General features: G+C 46.8%; 1 protein-coding gene across 3 annotated transcripts in view; it reads left to right on the top strand.

The window, feature by feature from the left end:
- The window catches only part of orb2 (cytoplasmic polyadenylation element-binding protein orb2), a 262,489-nt gene that overhangs the window by 233,186 nt on the left and 9,530 nt on the right, over positions 1-19,773 (top strand). The window lies entirely within an intron of this gene.

A 19,773-nucleotide genomic window follows, 5' to 3' on the forward strand; every position in this document is an offset into this window, starting at 1 on the left:
AGTCGGGCCTCGCCTTGAGCGCGCTACAAGCTCTCGTCGCCGCTCTCCCGAGCGTGCACTTAACTCTCTCGAAATTAGAATTTAAAGGCAGGGATTTAAAGGCGCGCAACGACGCGTGCTCAGCCGAGCGTTCCGAGCGGCCGAGGGAGAGAGGAAGGATCAGCGCGGATCTGCGCGAGGGATTCACGATGAGACGAGAGAGAGAGAGAGAGAGAGAGAGAGAGAGAGAGAGAGAGAGCGCGGCTCACGAGCCGCGGATTATTGAATCGCGGCGCGCGAGTGATTCACGATGAGACAAACACCGGCGGCCGCTATTTTCCCGTCCCCGTTTCTTTCGGCCGCGAACGCGGCCACGGCTCGCGTGGGACTCGTTAACGCGACTCTCCTCGATCATGCCCCGCAGCGTTATGCAACTTGTTAATTCGGCCCCGGGAAAGAGGGAGGAGGCTTCACACATGCGCCACGTGGCCCAGCGAAAATCTGCTCGCCTCGCCTAAATACGCCGGTAACGAAGTTAAGCGGCTCGGAGACGATCGGCGGATTACGCGCGCCGCGGTTACGTGACGTCGTTAAAAAGACGTTATCGTTATTGTTGTTGACGTGCGCGTGATTGCGCGCGAGATCTTCCGCATACCCTCTCTCCTCTCGAATCGGGAGAGCGAATCGGGGAGATTAACTAAATAAAGCGTAACGATCCAATTCCAGATGTCTCGGGTAAAATATGACGTACGACCGGCGTGCTCGCGAACGGACGGAATGCGATCTGATTTTCGAATCGTTGATGAATGACGCACGATCGCGACGGGCTGTTTAATACATTAAGCGGTACGCCGATTTTCGTCGACTTTTTGCTGAAGCGGCGCGTGAGCATAATATCATGGTATTAGGGGTGTGCAAAAGTTTCCATCGTGCACGCGCAGATGGCGTTGTATTTGTATGAAAGTTGCGACGCATTTTTGTTAAATTGGTCGGTATTTTTAGTTGAATCTTATATTTAACCCTTTGAGGCATAATGGTAAGCATACTTACCAGCTATTTATTCTCACATTTTCATGAAATATTTCATATTTGAAGGATTCTTGTCGGGTTTTTTAGCTTCTTATATGATATGGGAACATACATGAGAGGTTGAGAAGTGTTTTGCATAATTTGTGTATTTATAATAAATAAATAAATAAATAAATAAACAAAGTGTGAAAAATACACATTTTTACAGAAAAAAATCATTTTCTACGAACTATGAGTGAATTTTTGCTCAAAATCAAGATTTGGGGGTTTTTTGGGTCGCTGACTACGAATCTGAGGTCCAGATTACAAAATTAATTTTCCAAGATGGCGGATCAGAGAATTTTGATTAAGTTAGCTAAAATTGTACTCTGATTAGTTTTTGAGGTCGCTGATTACGACGAATCTGAGGTCCACATGCTAAAATTCATTTTTTAAGACGGCGGATCATAGAATGTACATAAAATTAGCCAAAATTATTGTGTGGTTAGTTTTTGAGCTCGCTGATTACGAATCTGAGGTCCAAATTCTAAAATTTATTTTCCAAGATGGCGGATCATAAAATTTTCATATGATTAGCTGAAATTGTATCTTGGTTAGCTTTCAAGGTCGCTGGTCACCCAAGATCCAAAACTCATTGTTCAAGATTGCAGATTCAAGTTGGCGGATCATGGAATTTTATAATATATTTACCTGACATTGTCTTCCGGTTAGTTAATTTTTTATTTGTGGCCGCCATCTTGAATTTTGAAAATCTGATAACGGATTCGTATTCAGCGACTCCAAAAAGCCCACAGTACCCGAGAGATTGTCACCGAAATTATCGCGATTTTTCATTCTTGCGTCCGCTATTTTGAATTTCGAAAATCTGATAACGGAATCGTCATCAGTGATGTGTTGACCCCAGAAACCCCCCGTATATACCCGTATATAAATTTTCATGTGATTCGGATTTTCTGAAAAATACGTGCTTCAAAGGGTTAAGAAGTTAGGCCACCTTGGACGGGTCAAAATCAGTCATTTCCGGGAATTTTTTCTGATAACATAACAAAAGAAATATAAAAAGGAAAATAAAGTATTTATTAAGAAACTCTTTAAGGGAGAAAAGTATTTCTTTTTTGTAAATATTTTTAACAAAATGGCGGTGTTGAAGCCGAGATACTGTGAGCCCTTTTTGACAGACGCTCTCGGCGGTGTTTAGTCTCATGGCTACAGCATTGCACGTAAAACAGAAACGAAAAGATTTTTATTATCTAGATGCCAGAAGCTGTAGAAGTGTAAATATTTAGATATAAATATTAGATATAAATATTAGATATAAATATTTAGATATAAATATTGAGAAATATTTATTTTTCTGGAAATGGTAAACACTTGAAAAAATTTTCATATTTTGACCTAAAAATTTCGTGCAAAAGTGTCAATTGCGAAAGAAGGGTTTTTTTTAATATTTCGCCATATGTATTTCTTCAGTTTCTAGCATTTACATAATAAAATTTTTTTCGTTTTTATTTTACGTCCAATGCTGTAGCCGTGAGACGGAATACCGCTGAAAGCGTCGGTCAAAAAGTCTTGGCTTCAACGCCGTCATTTTGTTTAAAATATTTACAAAATACTTTTTTTCTCTTAAAGTTGCTTGATAAATACCTTATTTTCATTTTTGTACTTCTTTTATGTCCTCAGAAATAATTCCTGAAAATGGCAGTGATTTTGACTTGTCCAAAGTGGCCTAAGACCCCTTAAGACCGTCTTAAATTCTTCAGATGTTATACAAATTATTTTATCGGCTACGAAGTATCTGGAAGTGAACTTAAGACGGTCTTAAATATGAAACCTAATTATGAATACCGATCATTATGTCAGTATCGGTCAACTAGCGCAGAAACTGATAATGCATAATAAGTCACATTCATTGACACAAACATTTTTAATTCGCATGAAGATAGAAGCCGGCAAGACGCATACCCGTTATTGTATGTTTTTCTCACTTCATCAGCGCGAAATAACTGCCGAAGCCACCGGAATCATTTACGAAACTTGTGGTGAGGGAACGGTAGTTGAAAGTTCATGTCGTGAGTGGTTTTGACGCTTTACGGACCAATTGTTCCAACTTCGTGGTAAGTTAACTGATAGTTAAATCATATCTCTGTTTTTGTCTAAGTTGAAGGAAAAACGAAGACAAACATATGATTTAACTATCAGTTAACTTAGCAAGAAGTTGGAACAACCGGCCTTAAAAGTGGCGATTTTGACTTGAAAGACAAGGAGCGTGCCGGGCGACAGCAAGAGTTGAGTTCGGATGACTTGGAAATATTATTTATTTATTTATTTATTTATTCATAACATACGGGTGTAAACTTTTCGATGTACATTACTTGAGAATAACAACCTACGGCATTCCGGTACAGTTAAAATGCGAGTTTTAGTTAAAATATTAGTTAAAATACAAATTTCCCATTTTTCCTTTTCCTTTCCCATTTTTTTCTTGTCTTTTATCGCAAGAAGATCCTCGACTCAGTCGAGTGTAGAACTTGCGAAAGGGTTACATGTTAATCACAAAGCACCGTAACCCGGCGCTTGCGTGAGATGGGAAAAATTCTGAAGGAAGGAAAATCGGTTCTCCATGAAGAGGGACAGTTCAGCACCGGTTCGCGGAAACGTTGGCGGAAGCGCGCGCGACCGGTTTGCCCGTCGCCGACGCATCGACTGTGTCATCTCGTTTATTTTCCCATTTTCCGCAAAATTTTCCCTGTGCCCGGGCTATTCAGTCGTGAAGAGCGTGTGGAGGCGCGTTTAGTCCGCTACGGCGAGTCGGAGTCGACGACGGGAGTCCTCGGGAATAATTCGCGCCTGCGAGACTCTTAGAATTTTCACAACTTTACCACGTAGACTCTCCGCATCGCTTGGTCGCTCGTGTATTAGCAGTCGCATAAATCGGTCCAGAGGCGGCGCTACGTGAGAGTTACGTCCGCGTTGTTCGACGAAAGTCGAATCTCGCGTTTTACAATTCTAAGGCGCCGCACGGTGGGACGACGTTTTTTTTTTTTCCTTTAATTGAGACAAACTAATGATTAGAAATTATAGTAATAGAGTCTAACTAAATGATAACAACGTAATTATGTATCTTTTGTTCGTATAAAGTAAGATATACCAATCCATAAGTACACGTGTCTGAGGAATAGCGAGAAGCTTGCTACATATAGTCATATCTGTGTCCATTATTTTGTCGTAATGTTTTAATTATTGTTAGTTCAAGTAAATATTCCACTTAGGGGAATCAATTAGTAGAAACCTGACGAAGGAAGCAGGGCACTTGCAGCATTTTTTCTCTATGAGACATGTATTTTTGTAATTGACGACTTATCGTTCTGGATTCTTGTATTCGTAGAGGTGCCAAAAGATTCTTAAAAGTTCACAAACTTTTACACATTGTACACTACTCAGTAAGCATCTGCCTCCATTATTCCATCATGATTAGCTGCGACCACCTGCGACCGTGAGAGAAATCGAATTTTATAAGATAAGAAGAACGTATTCGTCTTTTTAAATCCTGCCGAGTATCTCGAAAACTAAGAGCGGCGGACAAAAATGTTTCAGACGAAAGTTTTATAGCTTCGAGGCGGAAAGAAGACGACGTTATTAATTTAATTGATATGCAAAATCCGACCGTGCAACCTCTCCTCGTGCTGCATATTGGTTGATGCAAATGCCGACGGTAGAAGACAGCTTAACCCACTGAAACATTTTTTTCTTTTATTAATAAGTAGGGTTGAGAAAAAAATTGTCCAGCACATGGACGGTCTATGTAGTTTCTCCCTTTGTATTGTTATCAATAGAATCGAACGGCGCTATCAGTTTCCTTGTATCTCGCATTCCCCAACGGATTGTTCAACCAATAATTTTTCTTGACAATTGGAAAGTTAATCTTCTGTTTATGAGTAATCGCCTTCGGACCGAATGTTTTCATCCCGATATTCGGCTTTCCGCTAATTGCTATATTTTGCCTGCAAAGCACAAAGAGGATCCGCGCAGCTTCCCTCCCAAGCGCACCGGACTATTTCACCGACGCTCGTCCGTTTTCTACGAAGATAAGGACGTTATTCGGCGAGCGCTCTCCTCTGTCCCTCTCTCTCTCTCTCTCTCTTTTCCCCATTTTCTCTCCACTCCAGAGTGCCTCTCTGTTGTCACGGAACCGACAAGAGAGTAGGTGCGCCTCGCCAGGCTTTCGCGAGTCCGGCCCGGTGTGCAGCGTAGCCGAGAGCGAGCTGCACTCGGTGCACGGTAAATCGATAGAAGACGCTCAGCGGGGTGCGGCGACGACGACGGTGGAGGTGGTAGAGGGTGGTAAGGGGTGAAAACCGGGTAAAGGCGCCGGGATTAGAGTGCCGAACCAACCGGGCTCGAAAGTCTCCCTAGCCGCGCTCCGTCTATCACACACGGACACGCACGCTCACGGAGGCGAGCACGTTGCGAACCGCACACCGTAAACCGGAAGACACTTGCACGTATCTTGCCTCGTGCGCATCCGCGGCCGCGAGCGATATCCACCTACGTGTCTCACCCCCGGACGGATCTCGGCCCGCCCCGGAAGCCCGGAACGCGAACGTGTGCGCGGCTCTCTCGAGTCTTAGAGTCGCTTCAGCCATTCTCTCTCTCTCTCTCTCTCTCTCTCTCTCTCTCTCTACCGCACGCCAACCCGGTATTCCGATGCGGTCGAGTTAAATCAAAGCGAATCGCCGCGTTTTCCATTCAGCGGCGAGCTTGCCGGAAAATGCGATACAGAAAGTAGGAGAGACAGTTATCAATTATGCAGCTCTTTGCTCCCCCCCTCCCTCCCCTTCGCGGCTAGCAGCATTGGCAGTTTGGCTTTGCCAAGAAGAAATTGGCGTCCATCGCGAAGTCTCACGCGGGTGCTGTCGTTGCACGGAGCTTCGCGGCTTGGGCGGAAGGGAGGGAGGGAGGAAGGGAGGGAGGGAGGGAGGCAGGAAGGAAGGAAGGAAAAGGTAACCGCGCGTTTATCGAGCGAAAGCAATCGCGCGACGACAAATCGAGCTCTCGAGAGAGCGACGCCTCCCGCACAAACGCGCATTCCCCGGGAATGAACCGGTCGGTCGGCCTCGCCCTTGACGATCGAAGCACCCCGCTCGGCGCTACGGGATGATTGATGGCAAATCGAGGCCCGGGCCTGGGCCCCGGCCGCGCGCTACTAATCGATAGCGCGCCATTGCCAGTCACGTTCCTCGCGCGGCGCTACGGCTCTCCTCGAGCTCTCTCTGGTATGCGACCTACAGATCCGAATTTGTTGACCCGTAATAGAGGAACGCGTCCTGCAGCCCGCCCTGCCCCGCTCCGCGCCCCTCTTACGTCACGGCAAGCTTTACGTCATCGATCACGATCCGGGCCGGGACGCGGGGACTGCTCGAAATTCTGCGGTTTGCGGGGAATTCGGAGTTGCCGGACGAATGACGATGGCGCAGCAGCCTTGGGGCCACGGCAATTGCAGTTGCAGTCCGATAACGGTAATGCGAGTAGAGTTGCGCAAAGCGGCCGGGAACTTGTTCGCAAATTGAATGTTGCACCGGCGACCTGTGCCGCTGCCCTGACCGCGAGCGAAAACGCACGCGCGCGCGCGCGAGCATCCTGCGCGAGCAGAGAACTCTCCTCTCATGAGTCTTGCTTCGGTGGAATTCCGCTTGATAACGCTCGCAAAGTAGGTTTACACGAAATTAAGTCCACCTGCATCCACCTCGTCGTCGCGTTTCAACGGCCGGCCAAGAGGAGAGAGACAGAGAGAGAGAGAGGGAGAGAGAGAGAGAGAGAGAGAGAGAGAGAGAAGGACGGGACACCCAGAAAAAAGTAATTTAAGAACAAGCAAAATCATCTAAATTTTAGAGGATTTTATTCCTATATATATGGCTTCAAGAGGGTTTTAATATAGATTTCTTCTTATACACAGATTGTTTAATCTTTTTTTAAGAGGATTATTATTTATACTTACTGTACTTTATTCTCTTCCGGGTTAAACTGATTAATTTGAAAAAATTATTATAATGCATAGCGAAAAGTAATATATACATAGATGTACTTCTGGCTGCAGTTCTACAATAAGTAGACACAAATGAAATAAGATCGTCATAACAAACAAATTTCCAATCGGTTTTGTTATGGACTTTACAGCTACAAAAATGTTCATCATACCCAATTGTGCGAAACACAGTCAAAAGAAAGAAAATATTATTCAATTTCTTGCAATAGATTATAAATTGTATTTGACCAAACATGGGTAAATTATTTTCGTTATATATGTTACAGCAACACGCATACCTTTTTTACAAAGCGTTCCAAATATTCTGACCCATGAGCGTATGGTTATTTATTCGTTCATGTCTGGAGGTAGAGCGTGACTGAACAAAAGAAGCTGACATTTGAATCAACATATTCCTCTTCACACAAGAGAAAAGTTAATTGATATAAGAGGGGATGCTCTTAAAATAAGAGGAAGGTAGTTAGAATAATATCCGATAAATTTTCGATGAATGCTTCACTTTAATCGCTTTGTCGAAAGAGCAATCCTTTTTCTGTAAAAGGCTTCGCACAGAATATGAAACTATGGGAAAAATCATTTTGCAAATGAAATTGCTTTTTCTTGGGTGATCGCATATTAGACCGCCATCGGTTGCAATTTTGACCGCTTCCCTATCTGCGCCCTTTCTTGAACTTTTGAACTCGAACCTGACGTCGTTCACGTGGTCGACGGTATTTAATTATTATTAGCGGCTCTTCAGCCCGACGAGAGGATCCGATTGGGAGTTATTAGATGTATGCAAATGTTTTAGTCCTTATTTTCTGCTCTCTTATGTCATTAAATCTTTAATTGAAATATTCTCCCGCCGTTTCGTGTTTTCCTAAAGATGCTATTGAACTTTTTAAAACGCCACGCATTATGATTCATTGGTACACATAACCTTAAAAGTAATAGTTGGTACAGTCAGGGAAATTTTATATTCGGCGCTGCATTTAGTTTCGCATTGAAGCCTGTCCGAGGACCACCCACGAATGTTCTCTTGAAATCCTCTTGAAACAAGAGGAAAGCAGAATAATATCTAATAAATTTTAGACGAATGCTTCACTTTAATCGCTTCGTAGAAACAAGAATCCTTCCTCTGTAAAAGGCTTCGCATAGAATATGAAGCTATGGCAGAAATCACGTTACAAATAGAATACTTTTTTCGGGCAGACGAGATGAGCGAGCGGACATTTCCGCGCGAACGCATCTCTCCGATCTCGGCTCGGAACGCGTAAATGTCTCGCCAGCGAGCCGCCAAAAATGCAACGGCAAATTGCACGCGACTTAATCCCGTTCGCCGTCGTTTTCCCCTCGACGCGCGGACACGTTTCGAAAGTTGCCCCCGCAGTCGAGCGCACGCGCCGTTTTACCGCATCGCGCCTGGAACGACCGGCGACCGCAGCGGAGAGCAGCGAGGGAGAGAGAGAGAGAGAGAAGAGAGAAGAGAGAGAGAGAGAGAGAGAGAGAGAGAAATATTCCGGCGAATTAATTAAAAGGATTAGAGGCGCGAGAGCGCGGCGATCTGCTCCGCGGAGTTTCTAGCCGCGACGCGACGCGTTTCCCGATCGCTTTCACGCCGAACGAGCGGATCACCCGATCGTCTCGGCGACACGCGACCGCAAAGATATATAATCTCCCATAACTCCCCGACCCTTCTCCCCGTCCACCCCGCTCCTGCCCCGCCCCGCCCCGCCCTCCGCCGCCCCGGTCGGCGCTCGCTCGAGTATCGACGTGACCTATATCCCGCGCTGACCGATATTATCCTCCTTCGTCCTATAAATAAACGATCCGAACGAGTGCAGCCGCAGGCCGAACGACTGCGACCCGACCGTTTCCCGTTTCGCTCCGTTCGCTCGCTCGCTCTCTCTCTCTCTCTCTCTCTCTCTCTCGCTCTCTCTCTCTCTCGTCGACTATCACGCCGTAAATTTCGTAACGCCGCGTACCGTGCGTCGCGACGCGCGTACGCCCGTGTGTGCGCTTTTGGGTAACATTGTAACTCAAACAGCCGGCGTTTGCACAGCCGCGTTTGTTCCCGCCGCACGCGTTGTTCATCTCGACATGATTTCCCGATCGCGTCCGGGAAACGCGATGACTTCCGGCTCGGCTCGGCTGCCGACTTCGGGACGACGGGTCTTGCGATAGACTCGCGCAAACTGTCGCTTCCCGTTCCGGGACACCACGAGGAGAGGAGAGGAGAGGAGAGGAGAGGAGAGGAGAGGAGAGGAGAGGAAGCGCTGATCGATTCGAGCGGCAGAACTGCGGCGTAATATTTTTACGAGAGGATAACGGGCGGGATTTCCCCGCCGCTCGAGAAAATCTGCAAGCCTAATTCCATTACTCGGTTGATGACGACGTGGCTTCACGTCGTCGTCGTCGTCGTCGTCGTCGTCGTCGTCGTGCGACGTCACGTCGATGCTCGGCACGAAGGAGAGGCTTCTGCCGGTCGGTCGGTCGGTCGTACTCTAAAATTACACCGGGCGACAGTAGTCGTCCTCTCCTCGCGGTCCCCCTCACGACCGAGGCTTCCGGAAAAGTCGCAGAATGATTGATGGCGGATCGTGAAGCGGGAGAACTTAAACCTAGAACCGTCCTTTCTCCCCTTCTCTCTGTCTCTTTCTCTCCTATCAACCTATCTATCTCCGCGTCCTCGGGGCCGTAATCGATCCTCCGCTAAGGAGAAGGAGGGGAACGAGGAGGAGAAGGACGACGACGACGACGACGACGACGACGACGACGAGTGGGTGAAATTGCAACGCGGAAACTGAGAATTCTGCCGGCCGTCGGCGAGTCGAAAAAGCGACGGCGAGGAGTCTCGTGGCCGCTATCGATAGATCACTTCTCGGACATAACGTACGGCGACAGCGCCGCTACGCGATTAATAAATACAGCTAATAACGGTAACCGCGCGATATGAATAATTAATAACATATCGACGTGACTCCGTGTTGACGCGCTTAATTTACGCAAATACGTAATTAAACGCGGACGCTTGAGAAGCGCCGCGCATGCTGCTCTCTCTCTCTGTCTCTCTCCCTTACTCGCGCGCGAGCGCCAAAATAAATCAGTCGCTCGCGCGAATCGCGCTCGGGACGCACCTACGTGAGAGAGCATCGCTGCGCTCGCGGTCAAATAAATTGCGCGATAAATCACCCCGGCAACGGAGATTCGCGCAAATAGCGTTACATGATCGCGCGCGGTCGCGCGTTGTAACGTCGTTGGATCACGTAGATCGCGTTCTCGCGCTCGCGTCCGGAGCTCCTTTCTTCCGCCGTTCCCCGAAAATGGCAAGGTTGCAGCTTTCTTTCGTGCCGGCTGAGATTGGCAAGAAGAAGAAAAGAAGAAGAAGAGGAAGGCGATGTCGTTGGCACACGAGCGTCGGCCGTGTCTGTCCCTCCGCGTCCGGCGCATACAAATTCTTCGATACGTAACGAGACGACGAGTCGGCTCGTCCGATTTTAGATTCACGCGAGCGTCGCGTATTATTCAGCGCGACGATGTTACGTAACGAGTGTCCGAGGCAGAATTAGAACGCATTGTGCGCGCCGGAGCGCGCCGTGGCGGCCGCGTCGTTGCGCTCGGCGCGGTCGACGTTCAAGTTTAACTTTTGCCACCGCGAAATATATCACCGAAAAGTAAAGTAATTTCAGAGCAGGCGGGATCGTCTGACTTTTAGAGAATTTTACTCTTACTTTATGGCCTCGAAAGGATTCCTCTATAAATCAAGAGGAAAATATTATAAACATATTGTTCGTAAAGTTAGAAGGATTATATGTTGTATGTATAATACAAATCTTATTCATTTTAGTATAAATTTCCTCTTACACACAGATTATTTAATCTTTCTTTAAGAGGATTATCATTTAGTCTTGCTGTACTGTCATCTTTCCTGGTTGTGCTAGTTAATTTGAAAAAATTATTATAATGTATATAGCGAAAAGTAATACATATACGGAGTGTTTCAGACCATCCGGGTCACCGGGACTTTTTCGTAAACGCCACAAGAAAAAGTGGTACTAGACTTTATTGCTCTATTTAGTCTCAAGAATATATTGTTCCAACAGCGCCCTGATTTTGGTTGATTTGGTGACTTTAAAGTTTCCAAAAGTCAATAAGTTAATAAAAGTCAGGGCGCTATTGTAAAAATATATCCCTGAGACTAAATACAGCAAAAAAGTCTCGTACCATTTTTTTCCTTCCGACAAATAATCGGCGAGATATCGCAAGTTGAATATTCAAAAAGTTATCAAATTTTCCTTAAATATCTAAAAAAATATTAGGCAATTAAAAAAATGTTTTAGACAGAAGTTGTCCAAATTAATTGGTGAGAGAAAGCAGAGCAATAAAAAATTGGGGTTTCCATTTAGGATTTTTACGTTGGTCTTGACTGGGCTTTCCAAGGTTATCCCAAGGTCAAATTCATAGCGTCAGTAAATAGATCCTTTGAAGCCCTACAAATTTTGTCTGAAACATTTTTCTCTAAAATGTCGCATTTACGAAAAAGTCGGATGACCCGGGTGGTCTGAAACACCTTGTATATGGATGTACTTTTGGTTACTCCAGTTTTACAATAAGTAGACACGAATGAAATGAGATCATCATAACAAACAAATTTCCAAATTTCCTGTTTTGTTACAGACTTCATAGCTACAAACATGTTCATCATAATCAATTGTACGAAACGCAGTTAAAAGAAAGAAAATATTGTTTAATTTCTTGCAATAGATTATATATTGTATTTGACCAAACATGGGTAAATTATTTTCGTTATATGTTGCAGTAACACGCGTACCTTTTTTAAAAAGCGTTCCAAATATTCTGACCCATAAGCGTATGGTTATTTATTCGTTCATGTCTGGAGGTAGAGCGTGACTGAACAAAAGAAGCTGACATTTGAATCAACATATTCCTCTTCACACAAGAGAAAAGTTAATTGATATAAGAGGGGATGCTCTTGAAATAAGAGGAAAGTAGTTAGAATAATATCTGATAAATTTTCGATGAATGCTTCACTTTAATCGCTTTATCGAAAGAGGAATGCTTTTTCTGTAGAAGGCTTCGCATAGAATATGAAACTATGGGAAAAATCATTTTGCAAATGAAATTGCTTTTTCTTGGGTGATCGCATATTAGACCGCCATCGGTTGCAATTTTGACCGCTTCCCTATCTGCGCCCTTTCTTGGACTTTTGAACTCGAAACTGACGTCGTTCACGTGGTCGACGGTATTTAATTATCATTAGCGGCTCTTCAGCCCGACGAGGACCCGATTGAGAATTATTAGATGTATGCAAATGTTTTAGTTCTTATTTCCTGCTCTCTTATGTCATTAAATCTTAAATTGAAATATTCCCCCGCTGTTTTGTGTTTTTCTAAGGATGCTATTGAACTTTTTAAAATTCCACGCATTATGATTCATTGGTGCAGATAAGCTTAAAGATAACAGTTGACGCAGCGAGCGACGGGAAACTTTATATTGGACGCCGCATTTAGTTTTGCGTAATATTCTATCCGACGACCCACGAACATCTGCGTTTAGAATGATCATACATGATCCACTTTTCATCGACAGTCACAATTTTAGATAAAAAAATTTTTCTTGCGCTGTCTTGAAAGCAGTGAAACACAGTCGGCTCAATCGGCGGATGATGCCGTTTTGCGACAATTTATGCGGCATTCTCCGAGCTTGTGAATTTTTCCCATGTTCATGTATCAACTGTTATTTTTAAGATTACGTGCACCAATGAATCATCATGAATGCCGTTTTAGAAAGTTCAATACCAACTCCCTACAAAAACACCAAACGACGGGAAAATATTTCAATATAAAATAATTATATTGTACGGTTGAAAAAAGAATTTAAACTTTTGCATACATAATATAATAGAAAATTATTCGTACATTGTAGCTTCTATTCAAAAAGTATTCCGGAATTCCTCATTTAAATGACGCGCGTTTATGATATTTCCAAATCCTTTTGTAGCTACGTTGGTATCTCTGTACTTAACTTCCATATTTTCAGAATTAGAGCGCGATCTGCCGATTAGTTTGTTCGTGGCAGATGTTTGTGTCAGTCGACTTCAGGTACCATCTGCGATTTTTACGATGTCGAATATCGCGAAGCAAAAGGTTTGCCTTGAATTTTGCGTGTTCAACAAAATTTTTTGCGCCGACGCGTTGAAAATGCTACAAAAAGCGTATGGGGATAGCTGTATCTCGAAAAAACAGGTGTATGGATAGTGTAAATTGTTCAAAGAGGGTCGTACAGCTGTCGAAGACTTGCCTCGTCCTGGTCGCCCATCCATGTCCCAAATATCGACGAAAACGTCAAAAGAATGAAGAAGTTAGCGCTTGAAAATTGCCGTGTGAGCGAAAGAGAGATTGCTGCCGAGCTTGACATATCAAGTGGCCCCGTCTATACCATTTTGACCAAAGTTTTGGGCACGAGACGCGTTGCAGCACGACTGTTGCCGAAACAGCTGAATTCTTTGCAGAAAGAATACCGCAAAGATCTGGCCGAAGAAACGATTGTTCAAGCGTCTGCCGACGAAACATTTATGCAACGCGTCATTGCTGGTGACGAGACGTGGGTTTATGAATATGATAACGAAACCAGTCGACAATCTTCGGAGTGGCGCTGCGAAAATGAGGCAAACTCAAGAGACCAAGGTCAAAGTCGGTGAAAAATTAAGGCAATGCCGGCCGTTTTCTTTGATTGTCGCGGCGTCGTGCATTCAGAATTCTCTCCGGAGGGCGAAACAGTTGATAAACATTACTACTTATGGGCGTCATGAAGCGTTTGAATAAACAAATTCGTAGGAAGAGTCCGATTTGTGGAAAGGCAACTCATAGATTTTGCATCACGAGAATGTACCATCGCACACATCGCTTCTCATACGTGATTATTTGGCCAAGCACTCGACTGACATCATTCCGCAAGCACTGTACTCGCCAGATATCGCATCCTGTGACTTTGTTCTCTTCCCAAAACACAAATTACCGCTTCGTGGAAAGCGTCTTCAGACGACTGAGGCGGTAAAAGAGAATTCGCTGAAGAAACTCGAGGTCATACCAAAATCGGCTTATGAAAAGTATTCGGAAGATTGGATCAAGCGTTGGCATATGTGTGTATTGCACAGAATGGTGGAGTGTTGAGCAGAAACTATTTTGGAGGCGACAAAATAAATTTACCTGAATAATTGAACATTTCGTGTTTTATCGGCCAATTTCGGGTACTTTTTGAGCAGAAGGTATATCGAAATCGCGGCCGGGAATCTCATTTTAGAGTCCGAACGGACGAACACGACGCGTTTCAGGATTCATCGGGAGTAAAAGGCGCGTATACGTGAAATTAGCCTGCCGTTGGTGAAATTTGGAAAAACTGGTCGGAATTTTGCTCGCCCCTTCGGAGATTTATTACAGAGTACTCCCCGTGACTTTCCATAGAGAAATAGTTTGGACGTTTTTGAAGCGCCCAAAGTATCCTGCGGAAAATGTCGAGCTCGCTCGCCATTTGACGCCATGACGTTTTAGGCTCTTTAAAGATATCGACCCTGCGCGCAATTCTCCCTGGAATTTTGCAAACGAGAGATCGACCGCTCATGCGCGGATGCGAGACGTGCACCTGCCAGTCCAGGCGCGTTTCTACGTCTCGCGGACAATCGGCACGCGGCGTCGTCTCTTCATCATCCTACGAATTTTCATCTTCGTGCCGCGCGGTGCCGTGCCGGGGAGAGACATTCCGTATCCGTTTTACGGTGAGAGAGACGGCAAACGACACAAACGCCCCCGCTCTCTACCTCGCCCTTCTCTCTATTTCCCCTCCCTCCTCCCTCCGTCCCTCTTCCTCCTTCCCTAGTCCTGGCAATCAGATTGAATGCGCGTCATCATCGCGTCGTAGTCCTCGTCGCCGTTGTCGCTGCTTTCCTCCGCTCGCCTCCATCCCCTCGCCCTTTCTCACCCTCTTAGCGGGCCTTTCCCTGTGTTTCCCCCTGCGTGTGATACGCTAAGGTGGTGCGCACAGGGGCTCGGCTACGGTATGATTACGAGCGCGAGCGAGCGAAGGGGAGCCGAAGGAGTGATTTTCGCCGTGCAAATTTATGGGAATCAAGGAAAGCAAGCGCGACGGCGAGCCAGCCACTCGACGTGGCGCGGCGCGACGGAAAAATGCCTGTCGCGTTTCGACTGGCGGCGAGTCCCTGGCGGGTTGGAAGCAACGTAAGCTTACTTACGTGCGCACGACGCTAAGGCGAGATGAGAAAGTCATTGATCCCGATAGTGTAGGACGCGTGTCCAAGAGAGAGAGAAAGAGAGAGAGAGACGAGCGGAGCCGCGCCATCGACGGCTTTCAGCTCTCCTCCGACGAACTTTTAAATTTGATACGGCAGGAGCGAGAGGACGATTCCCGTTTTGTCGAATCAGAGCGTGCGGGAGAAAACCGCGACGACGAAGACGGCGATCGGTCTCCCGCGAGCGGACGTCGCCGAGCCGAGGTCCAGCCGGGGACGAGGAGCTCCGTTCTCCTTCGTGTGCGAGCGGACGTTTGTTCATTGAGAAACGAGACGAACGAGACGGCGCGCGCTTCGGCTTCTCAGCGAGCCGGTTTCTGCGACTTTCGGCCGCTGGACGTTTGCGTTTCGTGAAAGTCGACGCTGCGGTGGATCGCCTAACTCGATAAAAACGCGAGTCGCGGAGTCCCTTCGGAAAACTCGGTAAGAGGCAGATAGATGGATGGATATAGAGAGAGAGAGAGGGGCGGGGGAGTGCGAATTAGTCCGAGATGACACAGGCACCGCCCGCAGCCCGATAAGATCCGCGTTACATTTTTGCTGCTTCGATTTCGCCACGGGCCCTCACTCTTGAAACTGCCGTCGAAGCACCGGAGCGAGCAGCCGACCCAGATATCATGGTCTGAATGAAGTTTTCTTACGCGGCGAAATCGCGAGATCGATTCGCCGATTTCGAAATGCGCCTCGGACTTACCTCGCAGGCGCGCGTCCGTCTCGTCGACGCGAAATCGCTGATGGCCGTTTCCGCGCGGCGGAGGACGCGCCGGTCGCGCGGTGACATGGGCTCCGATCAAAGAGAGAGAGAGAGAGAGGAAAAAGAACAAGCCCGTGTCGCAAGGCGAGTAATCGCTAACGTACTACGGCGTTGCAGAACGCTCCGAGGGTCCGAGAAAAGGATGCCGCCGCCGCGGCGAGGAATCGGCAGGAGATGCCGCGGAGTGCGTTAACTCATCCTCGCACGCGAGTTCGAGAGTTCGTTTACGTGTTATCGATTCGCCGGTGAATTATAGACGCGCGCCCGCGCTCGGGAGTATTTATGCTAATGCGTGTAAGGCGCGGAGGGCGAGGAGGGTACACACGAGCGCCGAAGACGACGAGGACGATCACGGCGACACGGAGTGTAAAGTATCGTTCACACGGAGGTTAGCGGCGGTGCTATTGTGAGAGGCGGAATTATATCAGTTCATCGCAATTCCCCGGTGCGCGAACTCGGCTCGTGCGGCAAGGTCGTTTTCGAGTCTCGTGTGTCGAGGCGATCTCCCGGTGCACGACGTCGCCGAAGCTTTCTCTTGCCGAGGGGACTTCTCGCCCGAATCGGACTTTAGCTGCGAAATTTGAAATCAGATATCAGGCGGGAGCGAGAGGGCGATCCCTCACCCAAAGGAAGGTATTCTATCTGCGAAGTGATTTTTCCCATAGTGTCATATTCTAAGCGAAGCCTTTTACAGGAGAGGGATTCTCTCTTTCGATGAAGCGATTAAAGTAAAGCATTCACCGAAAATTTATTAGATATTATTCTGTTTTCCTCTTATTTCAAGAGGATCCCCCCTCCCCCCCTTTTTGTATGAATTAACTTTCCTCTTATAAGAAGAGGAATATGTTGGATCTGGATGGCGGCTTCTTTTGTTCAGTCATGCTTTACCTCCAGACATTGGAAGGCTTTTTGAAAAAGGTATATGCGTGTTGCTGCAACATATAACGAAAATAATTTACCCATGTTTGGTCAAATACAATTTATAATCTGTCGGAAGAAATTGAATAATATTTTCTTTCTTTGAACTGTGTTTCGTACAATTGGTTATGATGATGAACATTTTTGTAGCTATGAAGTCCATAACAAAACCGATTGGAAATTTGTTTGTTATGACGATCTTATTTCATTTGTGCCTACTTATTGTAGAACTGAAGCCAGAAGCACATCTATAACAGAGTTTCCCAACGTTTTTTTGTATTTTGCACCCTTAAAATTTTTATTAATGAACCTTCGCACTCCGTACAAACAAAAAGTTATTCGTACGTTTTATGGTAAAAATTAGTTGTTGGGGTTTTAAGGTGAGAAGTTAATTTATAGTAATTTATTATTACATAGTATTGTTTTATAGAAATTAACTATCATTTTAATATTATGAAATTATTATCCATGTTATCAAGCTTCGCATAGTGACACGTAATGAATATATACGTACAGATACGTAAAAAATATATAATTTTAATAACATTTTTTTTAATTTGATGGTAAAAATGCCGGATTATTCCAGAATTTATCTGAATCATTATTAATTACAATCACTTTTCCTCGCACCCCTAGAACCCCTGATCTATCTATAGAATCTATATTTCTGTATATTACTTTGCACTGTACATTACAATAATTTTTTTCAAATGAATTAGTATAACCGGTAAGAATAAAGTACAATAAGAATAAATAATAATCCTCTTGAAAAAAGATCAAATAATCTGTCTAAGATAAGAGGAAATTTATATTAAAATCAATAAGATTTGCATTATATATACAATCCCTCTAACTTTAAGAATAATATTTCCCTCCTAATCCTAGACAAATCCTCTTCAGGCCGTGCATAGAAATAAAATCCTCCAAAATTAAAATGATTCCGCTTGTCCCAAAATTACTTTTCATGGGTGGCGCGCCGTTTTGTCGAGTCGGAGCGTGCGGAAGAGAACCGCGACGATGACGATCGGTCTCGCGAGCGAACATTCGGCGGTTCGGTTTCCAACCTGAACCTCCGAACCTCTCTCTCTCTCTCTCTCTCTCTCTCTCTCTCTACATATCCCGGAGGATGAATGGAGATTTCATTTGTACGGAAACGGGAGTCTCTCAGTCATCGCCACGAAATGGCAGGAAACGCACGACTGGTCGTTTGCGGATTCGCAAGAGCCGGAGCTCTCGGCGAAGCTGCAGGTTAAATGCGACGGGACGGGCCGGGAAGAGGTTAATGCGCAGATTCTCCCGAGTATCGAGTTAGCGCTGAATAGGAGTACAGAGGCATTGAAGATGCGGGATTTCCAGATCTCGACGACGCGGCAATTTTCGCGCGGCGCTTCTCCGAGAGTCGGTGCCGGTGTGCGGCGCGCTTAAATATCTCGCACCTGAAATTACAGGTGTAGTCGCGCACACGCCCCGGTATGTACGAGCCCGGTCCTTACGTAATCCCCGCCGCGCCGCGTCCCTCCCGCCTCCCCGCAGCGCCGGCTCTCTCGCCGTACGAAAGTCGCGCGTACTTCGCAGGTCGAGCGTTAAACAGGGCAAAAGAAATCGTCGTCCCGACCCGTTCCTATTTCTCCGTTACTCCCGCGAACATCGTCGGCCTCGATGCCGAGAGCCCAGCCGACATTCGCGGAAACGCTCCTGCGAGTTTTCTTCGCTCGCGGCCGGCCCGCGTCGACGACGCGCGCGGTGTGCGTTCTCCTGGCTGCGAAGCCCTCTCGACGCTCGGCGTCGCTCGGCTCGTTCAGCCGAGAGTGTTCACCTGTACGAGGTACTCTCGAGTCTCAGCTCGCGACGGCTCTCAGGGGACGCGGTGCGTCGGCAGTGCGGGGGGCAAGCTCGAGTGCGAAATCGCGCGGGCGGCGGGGAGAGCCGCGCGGCCTTCGCGAGCGAGAGCGCGTACGTTATTACGTTCGTGCGGAAATGGAAGAAGGTGAGCATCGTGCGACGTGGAGAACAACAGCGGCCTCGTGCTCGCTTGTTTCGCCGCTTTCGACAGGCGACGTCTGCCTGCTATGCCTGCTATGCCTGCCTGGCCTGCCTGACCTGCCTGCGTGTCTGGAGTCATTCATGCGCGTTGTTCTCTGTTTAACGTCGTTCCTTCTTTTTTTTCCCTTCCCTTAACGACAGCGAGAAAACAAACGGCGCCCAACGCGGACGAGATAGCATAACCGCGAGTCTCGCGTTATCGTTTTCTCGTATCTCGAGCCCGACGCACCGCTGTTGTCGTCCTCGTCTTCGCCGTCCTCGTCGCCGCCGTCGTCGTCGTCGTCGTCGTCGTCGCGAGCATGGCAACGTTTATCAGAAGGGCGAGGTTTCCCATCAGAAGGAGATACAGTGAGTATCCCCTTTCCGCGCTTCTTCGTGGACGTCGGACGAGTTCGCGCGCTGGGTGACCGACTTCCATCGCGCGCGCTTCCGCGATCTCCGATCGGAGGGGAAGAAGGCCGATGCCGCGCGCGGCGAGGGAGGGAAGTTCCCGAGAGGAAAAGTTATTTCCCTCGAAGGGGGCACTTTCTCGCGAGCGCTCGCGCGATCCGACTCGTCGGAGCTTTTCCTCTCTCGCAGGCCGAGGTGAAGTTCCGCTGGGAGTCGGTGCCCAGGCGACGAGCCCAGAGGCTGCGCCGGGCGTAATTACGTGAGGAGGCGTTACGTTTTTACGGGACTACATTTCACGCGTACGTCACGCGA

This window comes from Harpegnathos saltator, unplaced genomic scaffold (genome assembly GCF_003227715.2).
Source record: "Harpegnathos saltator strain DR-91 unplaced genomic scaffold, Hsal_v8.6 scaffold59, whole genome shotgun sequence".
Lineage (NCBI taxonomy): Eukaryota > Metazoa > Arthropoda > Insecta > Hymenoptera > Formicidae > Harpegnathos > Harpegnathos saltator.